Source organism: Melospiza georgiana, chromosome 10, assembly GCF_028018845.1.
Source record: "Melospiza georgiana isolate bMelGeo1 chromosome 10, bMelGeo1.pri, whole genome shotgun sequence".
NCBI classification, from domain to species: domain Eukaryota; kingdom Metazoa; phylum Chordata; class Aves; order Passeriformes; family Passerellidae; genus Melospiza; species Melospiza georgiana.
In genome coordinates, this window is record NC_080439.1 from 19,174,247 (window position 1) to 19,187,055 (window position 12,809).

Here is a 12,809-nt window from a genome sequence, read left to right on the forward strand (position 1 = left end):
GAGGGGCCGGTGGGTGCCTACGGCCATACCACCCTGAGAACGCCCGATCTCGTCTGATCTCGGAAGCTAAGCAGGGTCGGGCCCGGTTAGTACTTGGATGGGAGACCGCCTGGGAATACCGGGTGCTGTAGGCATCTCTTTTGGTGCCTTTTGTGGCCCGGCGGTGTCCCGTTTTGCTGGGGCAGCCGGGGCCAGGGCCCTTAGGGAGGGGGCCGGAGTGCTTTTGGGGTGCGGCCTGTGTCCTTGGGGGCGAGTGGTGGCCCGGGCTGGGTCCCCAGGGGCCGGCGTGGGCCTGGTGTGGCGGTGAGGTGGCGGTGGTGGCCGGTGCGGTGCCGGCGGGTGCCGGGAGGCCGGTGGCGGCTGCTCGAGGGCGCTGCGGAGGGGCCGGTGGGTGCCTACGGCCATACCACCCTGAGAACGCCCGATCTCGTCTGATCTCGGAAGCTAAGCAGGGTCGGGCCCGGTTAGTACTTGGATGGGAGACCGCCTGGGAATACCGGGTGCTGTAGGCATCTCTTTTGGTGCCTTTTGTGGCCCGGCGGTGTCCCGTTTTGCCGGGGCAGCCGGGGCCAGGGCCCTTAGGGAGGGGGCCGGTGTGCTTTTGGGGTGCGGCCTGTGTCCTTGGGGGCGAGTGGTGGCCCGGGCTGGGTCCCCAGGGGCCGGCGTGGGCCTGGTGTGGCGGTGAGGTGGCGGTGGTGGCCGGTGCGGTGCCGGCGGGTGCCGGGAGGCCGGTGGCGGCTGCTCGAGGGCGCTGCGGAGGGGCCGGTGGGTGCCTACGGCCATACCACCCTGAGAACGCCCGATCTCGTCTGATCTCGGAAGCTAAGCAGGGTCGGGCCCGGTTAGTACTTGGATGGGAGACCGCCTGGGAATACCGGGTGCTGTAGGCATCTCTTTTGGTGCCTTTTGTGGCCCGGCGGTGTCCCGTTTTGCCGGGGCAGCCGGGGCCAGGGCCCTTAGGGAGGGGGCCGGAGTGCTTTTGGGGTGCGGCCTGTGTCCTTGGGGGCGAGTGGTGGCCCGGGCTGGGTCCCCAGGGGCCGGCGTGGGCCTGGTGTGGCGGTGAGGTGGCGGTGGTGGCCGGTGCGGTGCCGGCGGGTGCCGGGAGGCCGGTGGCGGCTGCTCGAGGGCGCTGCGGAGGGGCCGGTGGGTGCCTACGGCCATACCACCCTGAGAACGCCCGATCTCGTCTGATCTCGGAAGCTAAGCAGGGTCGGGCCCGGTCAGTACTTGGATGGGAGACCGCCTGGGAATACCGGGTGCTGTAGGCATCTCTTTTGGTGCCTTTTGTGGCCCGGCGGTGTCCCGTTTTGCCGGGGCAGCCGGGGCCAGGGCCCTTAGGGAGGGGGCCGGAGTGCTTTTGGGGTGCGGCCTGTGTCCTTGGGGGCGAGTGGTGGCCCGGGCTGGGTCCCCAGGGGCCGGCGTGGGCCTGGTGTGGCGGTGAGGTGGCGGTGGTGGCCGGTGCGGTGCCGGCGTGTGCCGGGAGGCCGGTGGCGGCTGCTCGAGGGCGCTGCGGAGGGGCCGGTGGGTGCCTACGGCCATACCACCCTGAGAACGCCCGATCTCGTCTGATCTCGGAAGCTAAGCAGGGTCGGGCCCGGTTAGTACTTGGATGGGAGACCGCCTGGGAATACCGGGTGCTGTAGGCATCTCTTTTGGTGCCTTTTGTGGCCCGGCGGTGTCCCGTTTTGCCGGGGCAGCCGGGGCCAGGGCCCTTAGGGAGGGGGCCGGAGTGCTTTTGGGGTGCGGCCTGTGTCCTTGGGGGCGAGTGGTGGCCCGGGCTGGGTCCCCAGGGGCCGGCGTGGGCCTGGTGTGGCGGTGAGGTGGCGGTGGTGGCCGGTGCGGTGCCGGCGGGTGCCGGGAGGCCGGTGGCGGCTGCTCGAGGGCGCTGCGGAGGGGCCGGTGGGTGCCTACGGCCATACCACCCTGAGAACGCCCGATCTCGTCTGATCTCGGAAGCTAAGCAGGGTCGGGCCCGGTTAGTACTTGGATGGGAGACCGCCTGGGAATACCGGGTGCTGTAGGCATCTCTTTTGGTGCCTTTTGTGGCCCGGCGGTGTCCCGTTTTGCCGGGGCAGCCGGGGCCAGGGCCCTTAGGGAGGGGGCCGGAGTGCTTTTGGGGTGCGGCCTGTGTCCTTGGGGGCGAGTGGTGGCCCGGGCTGGGTCCCCAGGGGCCGGCGTGGGCCTGGTGTGGCGGTGAGGTGGCGGTGGTGGCCGGTGCGGTGCCGGCGTGTGCCGGGAGGCCGGTGGCGGCTGCTCGAGGGCGCTGCGGAGGGGCCGGTGGGTGCCTACGGCCATACCACCCTGAGAACGCCCGATCTCGTCTGATCTCGGAAGCTAAGCAGGGTCGGGCCCGGTTAGTACTTGGATGGGAGACCGCCTGGGAATACCGGGTGCTGTAGGCATCTCTTTTGGTGCCTTTTGTGGCCCGGCGGTGTCCCGTTTTGCCGGGGCAGCCGGGGCCAGGGCCCTTAGGGAGGGGGCCGGAGTGCTTTTGGGGTGCGGCCTGTGTCCTTGGGGGCGAGTGGTGGCCCGGGCTGGGTCCCCAGGGGCCGGCGTGGGCCTGGTGTGGCGGTGAGGTGGCGGTGGTGGCCGGTGCGGTGCCGGCGTGTGCCGGGAGGCCGGTGGCGGCTGCTCGAGGGCGCTGCGGAGGGGCCGGTGGGTGCCTACGGCCATACCACCCTGAGAACGCCCGATCTCGTCTGATCTCGGAAGCTAAGCAGGGTCGGGCCCGGTTAGTACTTGGATGGGAGACCGCCTGGGAATACCGGGTGCTGTAGGCATCTCTTTTGGTGCCTTTTGTGGCCCGGCGGTGTCCCGTTTTGCCGGGGCAGCCGGGGCCAGGGCCCTTAGGGAGGGGGCCGGAGTGCTTTTGGGGTGCGGCCTGTGTCCTTGGGGGCGAGTGGTGGCCCGGGCTGGGTCCCCAGGGGCCGGCGTGGGCCTGGTGTGGCGGTGAGGTGGCGGTGGTGGCCGGTGCGGTGCCGGCGTGTGCCGGGAGGCCGGTGGCGGCTGCTCGAGGGCGCTGCGGAGGGGCCGGTGGGTGCCTACGGCCATACCACCCTGAGAACGCCCGATCTCGTCTGATCTCGGAAGCTAAGCAGGGTCGGGCCCGGTTAGTACTTGGATGGGAGACCGCCTGGGAATACCGGGTGCTGTAGGCATCTCTTTTGGTGCCTTTTGTGGCCCGGCGGTGTCCCGTTTTGCCGGGGCAGCCGGGGCCAGGGCCCTTAGGGAGGGGGCCGGAGTGCTTTTGGGGTGCGGCCTGTGTCCTTGGGGGCGAGTGGTGGCCCGGGCTGGGTCCCCAGGGGCCGGCGTGGGCCTGGTGTGGCGGTGAGGTGGCGGTGGTGGCCGGTGCGGTGCCGGCGTGTGCCGGGAGGCCGGTGGCGGCTGCTCGAGGGCGCTGCGGAGGGGCCGGTGGGTGCCTACGGCCATACCACCCTGAGAACGCCCGATCTCGTCTGATCTCGGAAGCTAAGCAGGGTCGGGCCCGGTTAGTACTTGGATGGGAGACCGCCTGGGAATACCGGGTGCTGTAGGCATCTCTTTTGGTGCCTTTTGTGGCCCGGCGGTGTCCCGTTTTGCCGGGGCAGCCGGGGCCAGGGCCCTTAGGGAGGGGGCCGGAGTGCTTTTGGGGTGCGGCCTGTGTCCTTGGGGGCGAGTGGTGGCCCGGGCTGGGTCCCCAGGGGCCGGCGTGGGCCTGGTGTGGCGGTGAGGTGGCGGTGGTGGCCGGTGCGGTGCCGGCGGGTGCCGGGAGGCCGGTGGCGGCTGCTCGAGGGCGCTGCGGAGGGGCCGGTGGGTGCCTACGGCCATACCACCCTGAGAACGCCCGATCTCGTCTGATCTCGGAAGCTAAGCAGGGTCGGGCCCGGTTAGTACTTGGATGGGAGACCGCCTGGGAATACCGGGTGCTGTAGGCATCTCTTTTGGTGCCTTTTGTGGCCCGGCGGTGTCCCGTTTTGCCGGGGCAGCCGGGGCCAGGGCCCTTAGGGAGGGGGCCGGAGTGCTTTTGGGGTGCGGCCTGTGTCCTTGGGGGCGAGTGGTGGCCCGGGCTGGGTCCCCAGGGGCCGGCGTGGGCCTGGTGTGGCGGTGAGGTGGCGGTGGTGGCCGGTGCGGTGCCGGCGGGTGCCGGGAGGCCGGTGGCGGCTGCTCGAGGGCGCTGCGGAGGGGCCGGTGGGTGCCTACGGCCATACCACCCTGAGAACGCCCGATCTCGTCTGATCTCGGAAGCTAAGCAGGGTCGGGCCCGGTTAGTACTTGGATGGGAGACCGCCTGGGAATACCGGGTGCTGTAGGCATCTCTTTTGGTGCCTTTTGTGGCCCGGCGGTGTCCCGTTTTGCCGGGGCAGCCGGGGCCAGGGCCCTTAGGGAGGGGGCCGGAGTGCTTTTGGGGTGCGGCCTGTGTCCTTGGGGGCGAGTGGTGGCCCGGGCTGGGTCCCCAGGGGCCGGCGTGGGCCTGGTGTGGCGGTGAGGTGGCGGTGGTGGCCGGTGCGGTGCCGGCGTGTGCCGGGAGGCCGGTGGCGGCTGCTCGAGGGCGCTGCGGAGGGGCCGGTGGGTGCCTACGGCCATACCACCCTGAGAACGCCCGATCTCGTCTGATCTCGGAAGCTAAGCAGGGTCGGGCCCGGTTAGTACTTGGATGGGAGACCGCCTGGGAATACCGGGTGCTGTAGGCATCTCTTTTGGTGCCTTTTGTGGCCCGGCGGTGTCCCGTTTTGCCGGGGCAGCCGGGGCCAGGGCCCTTAGGGAGGGGGCCGGAGTGCTTTTGGGGTGCGGCCTGTGTCCTTGGGGGCGAGTGGTGGCCCGGGCTGGGTCCCCAGGGGCCGGCGTGGGCCTGGTGTGGCGGTGAGGTGGCGGTGGTGGCCGGTGCGGTGCCGGCGTGTGCCGGGAGGCCGGTGGCGGCTGCTCGAGGGCGCTGCGGAGGGGCCGGTGGGTGCCTACGGCCATACCACCCTGAGAACGCCCGATCTCGTCTGATCTCGGAAGCTAAGCAGGGTCGGGCCCGGTTAGTACTTGGATGGGAGACCGCCTGGGAATACCGGGTGCTGTAGGCATCTCTTTTGGTGCCTTTTGTGGCCCGGCGGTGTCCCGTTTTGCTGGGGCAGCCGGGGCCAGGGCCCTTAGGGAGGGGGCCGGAGTGCTTTTGGGGTGCGGCCTGTGTCCTTGGGGGCGAGTGGTGGCCCGGGCTGGGTCCCCAGGGGCCGGCGTGGGCCTGGTGTGGCGGTGAGGTGGCGGTGGTGGCCGGTGCGGTGCCGGCGGGTGCCGGGAGGCCGGTGGCGGCTGCTCGAGGGCGCTGCGGAGGGGCCTGGTGGGTGCCTACGGCCATACCACCCTGAGAACGCCCGATCTCGTCTGATCTCGGAAGCTAAGCAGGGTCGGGCCCGGTTAGTACTTGGATGGGAGACCGCCTGGGAATACCGGGTGCTGTAGGCATCTCTTTTGGTGCCTTTTGTGGCCCGGCGGTGTCCCGTTTTGCCGGGGCAGCCGGGGCCAGGGCCCTTAGGGAGGGGGCCGGAGTGCTTTTGGGGTGCGGCCTGTGTCCTTGGGGGCGAGTGGTGGCCCGGGCTGGGTCCCCAGGGGCCGGCGTGGGCCTGGTGTGGCGGTGAGGTGGCGGTGGTGGCCGGTGCGGTGCCGGCGGGTGCCGGGAGGCCGGTGGCGGCTGCTCGAGGGCGCTGCGGAGGGGCCGGTGGGTGCCTACGGCCATACCACCCTGAGAACGCCCGATCTCGTCTGATCTCGGAAGCTAAGCAGGGTCGGGCCCGGTTAGTACTTGGATGGGAGACCGCCTGGGAATACCGGGTGCTGTAGGCATCTCTTTTGGTGCCTTTTGTGGCCCGGCGGTGTCCCGTTTTGCCGGGGCAGCCGGGGCCAGGGCCCTTAGGGAGGGGGCCGGAGTGCTTTTGGGGTGCGGCCTGTGTCCTTGGGGGCGAGTGGTGGCCCGGGCTGGGTCCCCAGGGGCCGGCGTGGGCCTGGTGTGGCGGTGAGGTGGCGGTGGTGGCCGGTGCGGTGCCGGCGTGTGCCGGGAGGCCGGTGGCGGCTGCTCGAGGGCGCTGCGGAGGGGCCGGTGGGTGCCTACGGCCATACCACCCTGAGAACGCCCGATCTCGTCTGATCTCGGAAGCTAAGCAGGGTCGGGCCCGGTTAGTACTTGGATGGGAGACCGCCTGGGAATACCGGGTGCTGTAGGCATCTCTTTTGGTGCCTTTTGTGGCCCGGCGGTGTCCCGTTTTGCCGGGGCAGCCGGGGCCAGGGCCCTTAGGGAGGGGGCCGGAGTGCTTTTGGGGTGCGGCCTGTGTCCTTGGGGGCGAGTGGTGGCCCGGGCTGGGTCCCCAGGGGCCGGCGTGGGCCTGGTGTGGCGGTGAGGTGGCGGTGGTGGCCGGTGCGGTGCCGGCGGGTGCCGGGAGGCCGGTGGCGGCTGCTCGAGGGCGCTGCGGAGGGGCCGGTGGGTGCCTACGGCCATACCACCCTGAGAACGCCCGATCTCGTCTGATCTCGGAAGCTAAGCAGGGTCGGGCCCGGTTAGTACTTGGATGGGAGACCGCCTGGGAATACCGGGTGCTGTAGGCATCTCTTTTGGTGCCTTTTGTGGCCCGGCGGTGTCCCGTTTTGCCGGGGCAGCCGGGGCCAGGGCCCTTAGGGAGGGGGCCGGAGTGCTTTTGGGGTGCGGCCTGTGTCCTTGGGGGCGAGTGGTGGCCCGGGCTGGGTCCCCAGGGGCCGGCGTGGGCCTGGTGTGGCGGTGAGGTGGCGGTGGTGGCCGGTGCGGTGCCGGCGTGTGCCGGGAGGCCGGTGGCGGCTGCTCGAGGGCGCTGCGGAGGGGCCGGTGGGTGCCTACGGCCATACCACCCTGAGAACGCCCGATCTCGTCTGATCTCGGAAGCTAAGCAGGGTCGGGCCCGGTTAGTACTTGGATGGGAGACCGCCTGGGAATACCGGGTGCTGTAGGCATCTCTTTTGGTGCCTTTTGTGGCCCGGCGGTGTCCCGTTTTGCCGGGGCAGCCGGGGCCAGGGCCCTTAGGGAGGGGGCCGGAGTGCTTTTGGGGTGCGGCCTGTGTCCTTGGGGGCGAGTGGTGGCCCGGGCTGGGTCCCCAGGGGCCGGCGTGGGCCTGGTGTGGCGGTGAGGTGGCGGTGGTGGCCGGTGCGGTGCCGGCGTGTGCCGGGAGGCCGGTGGCGGCTGCTCGAGGGCGCTGCGGAGGGGCCGGTGGGTGCCTACGGCCATACCACCCTGAGAACGCCCGATCTCGTCTGATCTCGGAAGCTAAGCAGGGTCGGGCCCGGTTAGTACTTGGATGGGAGACCGCCTGGGAATACCGGGTGCTGTAGGCATCTCTTTTGGTGCCTTTTGTGGCCCGGCGGTGTCCCGTTTTGCCGGGGCAGCCGGGGCCAGGGCCCTTAGGGAGGGGGCCGGAGTGCTTTTGGGGTGCGGCCTGTGTCCTTGGGGGCGAGTGGTGGCCCGGGCTGGGTCCCCAGGGGCCGGCGTGGGCCTGGTGTGGCGGTGAGGTGGCGGTGGTGGCCGGTGCGGTGCCGGCGTGTGCCGGGAGGCCGGTGGCGGCTGCTCGAGGGCGCTGCGGAGGGGCCGGTGGGTGCCTACGGCCATACCACCCTGAGAACGCCCGATCTCGTCTGATCTCGGAAGCTAAGCAGGGTCGGGCCCGGTTAGTACTTGGATGGGAGACCGCCTGGGAATACCGGGTGCTGTAGGCATCTCTTTTGGTGCCTTTTGTGGCCCGGCGGTGTCCCGTTTTGCTGGGGCAGCCGGGGCCAGGGCCCTTAGGGAGGGGGCCGGAGTGCTTTTGGGGTGCGGCCTGTGTCCTTGGGGGCGAGTGGTGGCCCGGGCTGGGTCCCCAGGGGCCGGCGTGGGCCTGGTGTGGCGGTGAGGTGGCGGTGGTGGCCGGTGCGGTGCCGGCGGGTGCCGGGAGGCCGGTGGCGGCTGCTCGAGGGCGCTGCGGAGGGGCCGGTGGGTGCCTACGGCCATACCACCCTGAGAACGCCCGATCTCGTCTGATCTCGGAAGCTAAGCAGGGTCGGGCCCGGTTAGTACTTGGATGGGAGACCGCCTGGGAATACCGGGTGCTGTAGGCATCTCTTTTGGTGCCTTTTGTGGCCCGGCGGTGTCCCGTTTTGCCGGGGCAGCCGGGGCCAGGGCCCTTAGGGAGGGGGCCGGTGTGCTTTTGGGGTGCGGCCTGTGTCCTTGGGGGCGAGTGGTGGCCCGGGCTGGGTCCCCAGGGGCCGGCGTGGGCCTGGTGTGGCGGTGAGGTGGCGGTGGTGGCCGGTGCGGTGCCGGCGGGTGCCGGGAGGCCGGTGGCGGCTGCTCGAGGGCGCTGCGGAGGGGCCGGTGGGTGCCTACGGCCATACCACCCTGAGAACGCCCGATCTCGTCTGATCTCGGAAGCTAAGCAGGGTCGGGCCCGGTTAGTACTTGGATGGGAGACCGCCTGGGAATACCGGGTGCTGTAGGCATCTCTTTTGGTGCCTTTTGTGGCCCGGCGGTGTCCCGTTTTGCCGGGGCAGCCGGGGCCAGGGCCCTTAGGGAGGGGGCCGGAGTGCTTTTGGGGTGCGGCCTGTGTCCTTGGGGGCGAGTGGTGGCCCGGGCTGGGTCCCCAGGGGCCGGCGTGGGCCTGGTGTGGCGGTGAGGTGGCGGTGGTGGCCGGTGCGGTGCCGGCGGGTGCCGGGAGGCCGGTGGCGGCTGCTCGAGGGCGCTGCGGAGGGGCCGGTGGGTGCCTACGGCCATACCACCCTGAGAACGCCCGATCTCGTCTGATCTCGGAAGCTAAGCAGGGTCGGGCCCGGTCAGTACTTGGATGGGAGACCGCCTGGGAATACCGGGTGCTGTAGGCATCTCTTTTGGTGCCTTTTGTGGCCCGGCGGTGTCCCGTTTTGCCGGGGCAGCCGGGGCCAGGGCCCTTAGGGAGGGGGCCGGAGTGCTTTTGGGGTGCGGCCTGTGTCCTTGGGGGCGAGTGGTGGCCCGGGCTGGGTCCCCAGGGGCCGGCGTGGGCCTGGTGTGGCGGTGAGGTGGCGGTGGTGGCCGGTGCGGTGCCGGCGTGTGCCGGGAGGCCGGTGGCGGCTGCTCGAGGGCGCTGCGGAGGGGCCGGTGGGTGCCTACGGCCATACCACCCTGAGAACGCCCGATCTCGTCTGATCTCGGAAGCTAAGCAGGGTCGGGCCCGGTTAGTACTTGGATGGGAGACCGCCTGGGAATACCGGGTGCTGTAGGCATCTCTTTTGGTGCCTTTTGTGGCCCGGCGGTGTCCCGTTTTGCCGGGGCAGCCGGGGCCAGGGCCCTTAGGGAGGGGGCCGGAGTGCTTTTGGGGTGCGGCCTGTGTCCTTGGGGGCGAGTGGTGGCCCGGGCTGGGTCCCCAGGGGCCGGCGTGGGCCTGGTGTGGCGGTGAGGTGGCGGTGGTGGCCGGTGCGGTGCCGGCGGGTGCCGGGAGGCCGGTGGCGGCTGCTCGAGGGCGCTGCGGAGGGGCCGGTGGGTGCCTACGGCCATACCACCCTGAGAACGCCCGATCTCGTCTGATCTCGGAAGCTAAGCAGGGTCGGGCCCGGTTAGTACTTGGATGGGAGACCGCCTGGGAATACCGGGTGCTGTAGGCATCTCTTTTGGTGCCTTTTGTGGCCCGGCGGTGTCCCGTTTTGCCGGGGCAGCCGGGGCCAGGGCCCTTAGGGAGGGGGCCGGAGTGCTTTTGGGGTGCGGCCTGTGTCCTTGGGGGCGAGTGGTGGCCCGGGCTGGGTCCCCAGGGGCCGGCGTGGGCCTGGTGTGGCGGTGAGGTGGCGGTGGTGGCCGGTGCGGTGCCGGCGTGTGCCGGGAGGCCGGTGGCGGCTGCTCGAGGGCGCTGCGGAGGGGCCGGTGGGTGCCTACGGCCATACCACCCTGAGAACGCCCGATCTCGTCTGATCTCGGAAGCTAAGCAGGGTCGGGCCCGGTTAGTACTTGGATGGGAGACCGCCTGGGAATACCGGGTGCTGTAGGCATCTCTTTTGGTGCCTTTTGTGGCCCGGCGGTGTCCCGTTTTGCCGGGGCAGCCGGGGCCAGGGCCCTTAGGGAGGGGGCCGGAGTGCTTTTGGGGTGCGGCCTGTGTCCTTGGGGGCGAGTGGTGGCCCGGGCTGGGTCCCCAGGGGCCGGCGTGGGCCTGGTGTGGCGGTGAGGTGGCGGTGGTGGCCGGTGCGGTGCCGGCGTGTGCCGGGAGGCCGGTGGCGGCTGCTCGAGGGCGCTGCGGAGGGGCCGGTGGGTGCCTACGGCCATACCACCCTGAGAACGCCCGATCTCGTCTGATCTCGGAAGCTAAGCAGGGTCGGGCCCGGTTAGTACTTGGATGGGAGACCGCCTGGGAATACCGGGTGCTGTAGGCATCTCTTTTGGTGCCTTTTGTGGCCCGGCGGTGTCCCGTTTTGCCGGGGCAGCCGGGGCCAGGGCCCTTAGGGAGGGGGCCGGAGTGCTTTTGGGGTGCGGCCTGTGTCCTTGGGGGCGAGTGGTGGCCCGGGCTGGGTCCCCAGGGGCCGGCGTGGGCCTGGTGTGGCGGTGAGGTGGCGGTGGTGGCCGGTGCGGTGCCGGCGTGTGCCGGGAGGCCGGTGGCGGCTGCTCGAGGGCGCTGCGGAGGGGCCGGTGGGTGCCTACGGCCATACCACCCTGAGAACGCCCGATCTCGTCTGATCTCGGAAGCTAAGCAGGGTCGGGCCCGGTTAGTACTTGGATGGGAGACCGCCTGGGAATACCGGGTGCTGTAGGCATCTCTTTTGGTGCCTTTTGTGGCCCGGCGGTGTCCCGTTTTGCCGGGGCAGCCGGGGCCAGGGCCCTTAGGGAGGGGGCCGGAGTGCTTTTGGGGTGCGGCCTGTGTCCTTGGGGGCGAGTGGTGGCCCGGGCTGGGTCCCCAGGGGCCGGCGTGGGCCTGGTGTGGCGGTGAGGTGGCGGTGGTGGCCGGTGCGGTGCCGGCGTGTGCCGGGAGGCCGGTGGCGGCTGCTCGAGGGCGCTGCGGAGGGGCCGGTGGGTGCCTACGGCCATACCACCCTGAGAACGCCCGATCTCGTCTGATCTCGGAAGCTAAGCAGGGTCGGGCCCGGTTAGTACTTGGATGGGAGACCGCCTGGGAATACCGGGTGCTGTAGGCATCTCTTTTGGTGCCTTTTGTGGCCCGGCGGTGTCCCGTTTTGCCGGGGCAGCCGGGGCCAGGGCCCTTAGGGAGGGGGCCGGAGTGCTTTTGGGGTGCGGCCTGTGTCCTTGGGGGCGAGTGGTGGCCCGGGCTGGGTCCCCAGGGGCCGGCGTGGGCCTGGTGTGGCGGTGAGGTGGCGGTGGTGGCCGGTGCGGTGCCGGCGTGTGCCGGGAGGCCGGTGGCGGCTGCTCGAGGGCGCTGCGGAGGGGCCGGTGGGTGCCTACGGCCATACCACCCTGAGAACGCCCGATCTCGTCTGATCTCGGAAGCTAAGCAGGGTCGGGCCCGGTTAGTACTTGGATGGGAGACCGCCTGGGAATACCGGGTGCTGTAGGCATCTCTTTTGGTGCCTTTTGTGGCCCGGCGGTGTCCCGTTTTGCCGGGGCAGCCGGGGCCAGGGCCCTTAGGGAGGGGGCCGGAGTGCTTTTGGGGTGCGGCCTGTGTCCTTGGGGGCGAGTGGTGGCCCGGGCTGGGTCCCCAGGGGCCGGCGTGGGCCTGGTGTGGCGGTGAGGTGGCGGTGGTGGCCGGTGCGGTGCCGGCGGGTGCCGGGAGGCCGGTGGCGGCTGCTCGAGGGCGCTGCGGAGGGGCCGGTGGGTGCCTACGGCCATACCACCCTGAGAACGCCCGATCTCGTCTGATCTCGGAAGCTAAGCAGGGTCGGGCCCGGTTAGTACTTGGATGGGAGACCGCCTGGGAATACCGGGTGCTGTAGGCATCTCTTTTGGTGCCTTTTGTGGCCCGGCGGTGTCCCGTTTTGCCGGGGCAGCCGGGGCCAGGGCCCTTAGGGAGGGGGCCGGAGTGCTTTTGGGGTGCGGCCTGTGTCCTTGGGGGCGAGTGGTGGCCCGGGCTGGGTCCCCAGGGGCCGGCGTGGGCCTGGTGTGGCGGTGAGGTGGCGGTGGTGGCCGGTGCGGTGCCGGCGGGTGCCGGGAGGCCGGTGGCGGCTGCTCGAGGGCGCTGCGGAGGGGCCGGTGGGTGCCTACGGCCATACCACCCTGAGAACGCCCGATCTCGTCTGATCTCGGAAGCTAAGCAGGGTCGGGCCCGGTTAGTACTTGGATGGGAGACCGCCTGGGAATACCGGGTGCTGTAGGCATCTCTTTTGGTGCCTTTTGTGGCCCGGCGGTGTCCCGTTTTGCCGGGGCAGCCGGGGCCAGGGCCCTTAGGGAGGGGGCCGGAGTGCTTTTGGGGTGCGGCCTGTGTCCTTGGGGGCGAGTGGTGGCCCGGGCTGGGTCCCCAGGGGCCGGCGTGGGCCTGGTGTGGCGGTGAGGTGGCGGTGGTGGCCGGTGCGGTGCCGGCGTGTGCCGGGAGGCCGGTGGCGGCTGCTCGAGGGCGCTGCGGAGGGGCCGGTGGGTGCCTACGGCCATACCACCCTGAGAACGCCCGATCTCGTCTGATCTCGGAAGCTAAGCAGGGTCGGGCCCGGTTAGTACTTGGATGGGAGACCGCCTGGGAATACCGGGTGCTGTAGGCATCTCTTTTGGTGCCTTTTGTGGCCCGGCGGTGTCCCGTTTTGCCGGGGCAGCCGGGGCCAGGGCCCTTAGGGAGGGGGCCGGAGTGCTTTTGGGGTGCGGCCTGTGTCCTTGGGGGCGAGTGGTGGCCCGGGCTGGGTCCCCAGGGGCCGGCGTGGGCCTGGTGTGGCGGTGAGGTGGCGGTGGTGGCCGGTGCGGTGCC

The 12,809-nt window shown here is 71.0% G+C and overlaps 34 non-coding genes across 34 annotated transcripts; all 34 read left to right on the forward strand.

Moving 5' to 3' along the window:
• The first annotated feature begins 15 nt into the window (after window positions 1–15).
• On the forward strand, window positions 16–134 carry LOC131087900 (5S ribosomal RNA). The gene has a single exon (XR_009115036.1). It is a non-coding gene; the product is annotated as a 5S ribosomal RNA (ribosomal RNA).
• Window positions 135–393: 259 nt separating this feature from the next.
• LOC131087901 (5S ribosomal RNA) lies at window positions 394–512 on the forward strand. Its single transcript, XR_009115037.1, has one exon. It is a non-coding gene; the product is annotated as a 5S ribosomal RNA (ribosomal RNA).
• A 259-nt stretch (window positions 513–771) lies between these two features.
• LOC131087902 (5S ribosomal RNA) lies at window positions 772–890 on the forward strand. Its single transcript, XR_009115038.1, has one exon. It is a non-coding gene; the product is annotated as a 5S ribosomal RNA (ribosomal RNA).
• A 259-nt stretch (window positions 891–1,149) lies between these two features.
• On the forward strand, window positions 1,150–1,268 carry LOC131087856 (5S ribosomal RNA). The gene has a single exon (XR_009114995.1). It is a non-coding gene; the product is annotated as a 5S ribosomal RNA (ribosomal RNA).
• Window positions 1,269–1,527: 259 nt separating this feature from the next.
• On the forward strand, window positions 1,528–1,646 carry LOC131087903 (5S ribosomal RNA). The gene has a single exon (XR_009115039.1). It is a non-coding gene; the product is annotated as a 5S ribosomal RNA (ribosomal RNA).
• Window positions 1,647–1,905: 259 nt separating this feature from the next.
• LOC131087904 (5S ribosomal RNA) lies at window positions 1,906–2,024 on the forward strand. Its single transcript, XR_009115040.1, has one exon. It is a non-coding gene; the product is annotated as a 5S ribosomal RNA (ribosomal RNA).
• Window positions 2,025–2,283: 259 nt separating this feature from the next.
• LOC131087905 (5S ribosomal RNA) lies at window positions 2,284–2,402 on the forward strand. Its single transcript, XR_009115041.1, has one exon. It is a non-coding gene; the product is annotated as a 5S ribosomal RNA (ribosomal RNA).
• A 259-nt stretch (window positions 2,403–2,661) lies between these two features.
• LOC131087906 (5S ribosomal RNA) lies at window positions 2,662–2,780 on the forward strand. The gene has a single exon (XR_009115042.1). It is a non-coding gene; the product is annotated as a 5S ribosomal RNA (ribosomal RNA).
• Window positions 2,781–3,039: 259 nt separating this feature from the next.
• Window positions 3,040–3,158, forward strand: LOC131087907 (5S ribosomal RNA). Its single transcript, XR_009115043.1, has one exon. It is a non-coding gene; the product is annotated as a 5S ribosomal RNA (ribosomal RNA).
• A 259-nt stretch (window positions 3,159–3,417) lies between these two features.
• LOC131087908 (5S ribosomal RNA) lies at window positions 3,418–3,536 on the forward strand. The gene has a single exon (XR_009115044.1). It is a non-coding gene; the product is annotated as a 5S ribosomal RNA (ribosomal RNA).
• A 259-nt stretch (window positions 3,537–3,795) lies between these two features.
• LOC131087911 (5S ribosomal RNA) lies at window positions 3,796–3,914 on the forward strand. The gene has a single exon (XR_009115046.1). It is a non-coding gene; the product is annotated as a 5S ribosomal RNA (ribosomal RNA).
• Window positions 3,915–4,173: 259 nt separating this feature from the next.
• LOC131087912 (5S ribosomal RNA) lies at window positions 4,174–4,292 on the forward strand. The gene has a single exon (XR_009115047.1). It is a non-coding gene; the product is annotated as a 5S ribosomal RNA (ribosomal RNA).
• A 259-nt stretch (window positions 4,293–4,551) lies between these two features.
• LOC131087913 (5S ribosomal RNA) lies at window positions 4,552–4,670 on the forward strand. Its single transcript, XR_009115048.1, has one exon. It is a non-coding gene; the product is annotated as a 5S ribosomal RNA (ribosomal RNA).
• A 259-nt stretch (window positions 4,671–4,929) lies between these two features.
• Window positions 4,930–5,048, forward strand: LOC131087914 (5S ribosomal RNA). Its single transcript, XR_009115049.1, has one exon. It is a non-coding gene; the product is annotated as a 5S ribosomal RNA (ribosomal RNA).
• A 260-nt stretch (window positions 5,049–5,308) lies between these two features.
• On the forward strand, window positions 5,309–5,427 carry LOC131087915 (5S ribosomal RNA). Its single transcript, XR_009115050.1, has one exon. It is a non-coding gene; the product is annotated as a 5S ribosomal RNA (ribosomal RNA).
• A 259-nt stretch (window positions 5,428–5,686) lies between these two features.
• LOC131087772 (5S ribosomal RNA) lies at window positions 5,687–5,805 on the forward strand. Its single transcript, XR_009114917.1, has one exon. It is a non-coding gene; the product is annotated as a 5S ribosomal RNA (ribosomal RNA).
• A 259-nt stretch (window positions 5,806–6,064) lies between these two features.
• Window positions 6,065–6,183, forward strand: LOC131087773 (5S ribosomal RNA). The gene has a single exon (XR_009114918.1). It is a non-coding gene; the product is annotated as a 5S ribosomal RNA (ribosomal RNA).
• Window positions 6,184–6,442: 259 nt separating this feature from the next.
• On the forward strand, window positions 6,443–6,561 carry LOC131087774 (5S ribosomal RNA). Its single transcript, XR_009114919.1, has one exon. It is a non-coding gene; the product is annotated as a 5S ribosomal RNA (ribosomal RNA).
• Window positions 6,562–6,820: 259 nt separating this feature from the next.
• LOC131087775 (5S ribosomal RNA) lies at window positions 6,821–6,939 on the forward strand. Its single transcript, XR_009114920.1, has one exon. It is a non-coding gene; the product is annotated as a 5S ribosomal RNA (ribosomal RNA).
• A 259-nt stretch (window positions 6,940–7,198) lies between these two features.
• On the forward strand, window positions 7,199–7,317 carry LOC131087776 (5S ribosomal RNA). The gene has a single exon (XR_009114921.1). It is a non-coding gene; the product is annotated as a 5S ribosomal RNA (ribosomal RNA).
• Window positions 7,318–7,576: 259 nt separating this feature from the next.
• On the forward strand, window positions 7,577–7,695 carry LOC131087778 (5S ribosomal RNA). Its single transcript, XR_009114923.1, has one exon. It is a non-coding gene; the product is annotated as a 5S ribosomal RNA (ribosomal RNA).
• A 259-nt stretch (window positions 7,696–7,954) lies between these two features.
• LOC131087779 (5S ribosomal RNA) lies at window positions 7,955–8,073 on the forward strand. The gene has a single exon (XR_009114924.1). It is a non-coding gene; the product is annotated as a 5S ribosomal RNA (ribosomal RNA).
• Window positions 8,074–8,332: 259 nt separating this feature from the next.
• On the forward strand, window positions 8,333–8,451 carry LOC131087781 (5S ribosomal RNA). Its single transcript, XR_009114925.1, has one exon. It is a non-coding gene; the product is annotated as a 5S ribosomal RNA (ribosomal RNA).
• Window positions 8,452–8,710: 259 nt separating this feature from the next.
• Window positions 8,711–8,829, forward strand: LOC131087857 (5S ribosomal RNA). Its single transcript, XR_009114996.1, has one exon. It is a non-coding gene; the product is annotated as a 5S ribosomal RNA (ribosomal RNA).
• A 259-nt stretch (window positions 8,830–9,088) lies between these two features.
• LOC131087782 (5S ribosomal RNA) lies at window positions 9,089–9,207 on the forward strand. The gene has a single exon (XR_009114926.1). It is a non-coding gene; the product is annotated as a 5S ribosomal RNA (ribosomal RNA).
• A 259-nt stretch (window positions 9,208–9,466) lies between these two features.
• LOC131087783 (5S ribosomal RNA) lies at window positions 9,467–9,585 on the forward strand. The gene has a single exon (XR_009114927.1). It is a non-coding gene; the product is annotated as a 5S ribosomal RNA (ribosomal RNA).
• Window positions 9,586–9,844: 259 nt separating this feature from the next.
• Window positions 9,845–9,963, forward strand: LOC131087784 (5S ribosomal RNA). Its single transcript, XR_009114928.1, has one exon. It is a non-coding gene; the product is annotated as a 5S ribosomal RNA (ribosomal RNA).
• A 259-nt stretch (window positions 9,964–10,222) lies between these two features.
• LOC131087785 (5S ribosomal RNA) lies at window positions 10,223–10,341 on the forward strand. The gene has a single exon (XR_009114929.1). It is a non-coding gene; the product is annotated as a 5S ribosomal RNA (ribosomal RNA).
• Window positions 10,342–10,600: 259 nt separating this feature from the next.
• Window positions 10,601–10,719, forward strand: LOC131087786 (5S ribosomal RNA). Its single transcript, XR_009114930.1, has one exon. It is a non-coding gene; the product is annotated as a 5S ribosomal RNA (ribosomal RNA).
• A 259-nt stretch (window positions 10,720–10,978) lies between these two features.
• LOC131087787 (5S ribosomal RNA) lies at window positions 10,979–11,097 on the forward strand. Its single transcript, XR_009114931.1, has one exon. It is a non-coding gene; the product is annotated as a 5S ribosomal RNA (ribosomal RNA).
• A 259-nt stretch (window positions 11,098–11,356) lies between these two features.
• On the forward strand, window positions 11,357–11,475 carry LOC131087788 (5S ribosomal RNA). The gene has a single exon (XR_009114932.1). It is a non-coding gene; the product is annotated as a 5S ribosomal RNA (ribosomal RNA).
• Window positions 11,476–11,734: 259 nt separating this feature from the next.
• On the forward strand, window positions 11,735–11,853 carry LOC131087790 (5S ribosomal RNA). The gene has a single exon (XR_009114934.1). It is a non-coding gene; the product is annotated as a 5S ribosomal RNA (ribosomal RNA).
• Window positions 11,854–12,112: 259 nt separating this feature from the next.
• Window positions 12,113–12,231, forward strand: LOC131087791 (5S ribosomal RNA). The gene has a single exon (XR_009114935.1). It is a non-coding gene; the product is annotated as a 5S ribosomal RNA (ribosomal RNA).
• A 259-nt stretch (window positions 12,232–12,490) lies between these two features.
• On the forward strand, window positions 12,491–12,609 carry LOC131087792 (5S ribosomal RNA). Its single transcript, XR_009114936.1, has one exon. It is a non-coding gene; the product is annotated as a 5S ribosomal RNA (ribosomal RNA).
• The last annotated feature ends 200 nt before the right edge of the window (window positions 12,610–12,809 follow it).